Below are 2,815 nucleotides of genomic sequence, written 5' to 3'. Positions count from 1 at the left end.
CTAAGATCACGCCATGTGAATTTGTATTCGTATGGATAATTAGCCCTATAAATATTCAAAGCTATTTCAGACCAATATAGTCATTTTAGCTTAAAGAATACTGTCCACCTTTCAAATGCATCTCGCACTCAACTGACTTAAATATCGAAGGTTTTTAGTTGGAAACCTCCTAAAAAATTTTATTGATCTGATCGTCTTTCGTAGGTCCCAAGCATGTTGGAATCAAACTACCTAAGGGTAATCTCAACCACCGACCCCAATCAAAAATTTTTGTGCAAAATAATTTTTAAAATACATAATTGATGCATAATTTATAAGCATAATATATATAAGTATATAATACATATATAAGAATGTAATATATTAAGTAAAAAACCATTTAATAATTAAAATTAATGTATTAATTTTTTTTTGGATCTTTTTAAAATGTGAATTTCCTTCCCATTTTATTAAATATTTTTTTTATTATCTCAATAAAAGAAATATTGCAATATTAATAGTTTCCGACCATTATTTTAAGGATGAAAATAATATATAATTGAAATTAAACTTTCAAATACCAGATATATTTTATTGCACAAAAAATTACACGGTTGAGGCTGGGATCACACTCAAACATCCTAAAATGGCATAAATGTTCTTACATTGCTACTTAGTATTTAAAATCGCCTAGGATTCGTGCCGCTCTTACTTGATTCGTACCGATCCGGTCTTGAACATGACTACCTAGTTAATTATGTCGTAATAGTCCATTTATAATTGTATCGACCCGATCTTGAACATGGCTGCACAATTGATTCTGTAGCAACAGTCCATTTATAGTTGTACCGACCCGGTCCTGAACATGGCTACACAGTCAGTTCTGTAGCAGTAGTCCATTTATAATTGTACCTACTTAGTCCTGAACATGGCTACACAGTTGGTTCTGTAGCAGTAGTCCATCTATAATTGTACCGACCTAGTCCTGAACATGGCTACACAGTCGATTCTGTCATATTTATAAATACTTCTTCAATTTGGTGCATTTTTTGCTGCGTTTACCTATTTCTTACAAGCTCACTATGTCCTTTACAATTATACTGACTTAAATATCAGAGGGGTATAATTGGAATTCTCAGTATTGTCCTGACGAGCTCCTCCTTGCACATAATTCAAGTGAATCTATGGACGTGCCTAAGTATTTAGAATCTCTCCTCATACATAATTAACCTATTAAACCATTCATAAATTCAAAAACAGAACAACCTTCAGATCTCTACAATATACAAATATATTATCAAATTTTTTATTTTTTTCTGTGTTATTTTTTCAATTTTGATATAGTAAAATTTTCCAAAATCGTCATCTTTACGAAATAGTTTAATGTTATTGAAATACTTACATAGATTTTACTTAATTGCGGAGTCAAGATTTACGTCTTTCACATTTGGATCGTATCGATCTGGCCTGACGGTTCGAACCCGCATGTATAAATTTATGATGACTATCCGATTTAATCTTTCATTCATATAAACTGCAACTCAAGAAATTTACAAAATACTAATCCCCGTATTAAAAGTGCAACTTTTGATAACTCATAGTTGCTTCGATTTTGATTATTACTTATTTACGATTTCATATTGAAAGGTTACAATCAAGATTTTTCTGACGTGATTCTTACCATTTCTTTACTTATAGCTTACGTTTTTTAAAATTCAGACTTATAAAGTATATTTATCTCTTTTTCTATGCAAATTTGACATAGATAAAACTTTCTAAATTTGGGACACTCATAAAGTCTAAAGAAAAAAGGTGTGTAATTGGTTAGTAGATAGGAAGATGGGATTTTCTTTTATAATAATATTAAAAAAATAAAAAGAAAGACTTAGGGAAATTGTAAGAATAATAAAACAAAAGCTGCACACAGAAAATCACAGCATATGGGTCTTTGCGTATGCTTTAGGCAGTATATGCCAATACGAATTCCCCGTTTTACCCCCCACAAATCCCCAAATTTGTAACAGTGGCGGCTATTTTTTACTCATTGTTGTCCGTAAAATTCCAAAATTCAATAAACACATGAACTTACGCGCCGTGCGGCCGACTCAAATACACGCTCTCTAAAACTGACCGTTAACGACTAACGACAGGAGCATAATCTGTCAGTGCAATTAAAAATGAAACCCACGCGCAAGTATGTGCGCGTGGTATTTAAGATTCACCTCAAGCATATAGCTGTGTATGACTTCCACTCACTCTCACTCACATTTGCTCGAGCTTTTTCAGAGAGAGAAAGTGAAGAGAGAGAGAGAGAGAGAGAGAGAGAGAGTTCCATCACAGCTTCTCTCTCTGCAACTTTCTACATTTCTAGCTTTTTTCCTTATTTCCAGCTAAGTGTAAAGGTCTGGTCTTTCTTTTCGTTCCCTCTCTCTTGATTTGCTCTCAGAGTTCTTGAATTACTGGTACTTCAAACCTTCATTAAAAGCCCACATGCATTATTTATCAAGACTTTTCTTGTTATCTTGGATTAACTGCCATAATTGAAATCATTGCTTTACTGGGTGTCAATTTCTCCATGAATGCTATTTTCCATTCTTGGGATGCCATCATTTTCTCATGATTTTCTCTTAATGTTTGGTAACTCTTTAAGTGGTGAAGTTCTTTTCTTTACTAAACATTAGAAAACTGTTTAAGTTCCGTTTTCTTTTTCTCCAAAGAATTGTTCTAATTGTGGGTAATAATGGTGGTCTCGGGAAGCTACATTTATTTCACTCAATTATTGGTTTCGCAGAGATCATTCTGATTCTGGGTTTTTCCTTTTCTTTTTTTGAATCTA

General features: G+C 32.8%; 1 protein-coding gene across 4 annotated transcripts in view; it reads left to right on the top strand.

Moving 5' to 3' along the window:
* The window catches only part of LOC105167370 (protein STRUBBELIG-RECEPTOR FAMILY 3-like), a 9,969-nt gene continuing 9,394 nt past the window's right edge, over positions 2,241-2,815 (top strand). The window contains exon 1 of one of the 4 annotated variants that reach the window (XM_011087057.2): positions 2,241-2,381. The gene's annotated coding sequence lies outside the window, so the exon portion shown is untranslated. Of the gene's footprint in view, positions 2,442-2,489; positions 2,632-2,815 lie in introns of those variants that run through there. The other 3 variants (XM_011087058.2, XM_020695999.1, XM_020695998.1) reach the window with 3 other exon arrangements.

This window comes from Sesamum indicum, linkage group LG8 (assembly GCF_000512975.1).
Source record: "Sesamum indicum cultivar Zhongzhi No. 13 linkage group LG8, S_indicum_v1.0, whole genome shotgun sequence".
In the NCBI taxonomy this organism is placed as follows: Eukaryota; Viridiplantae; Streptophyta; class Magnoliopsida; order Lamiales; family Pedaliaceae; genus Sesamum; species Sesamum indicum.
Note: the sequence above shows the minus strand (reverse complement) of the source record. Positions and strands in the feature narration are given on the sequence as shown.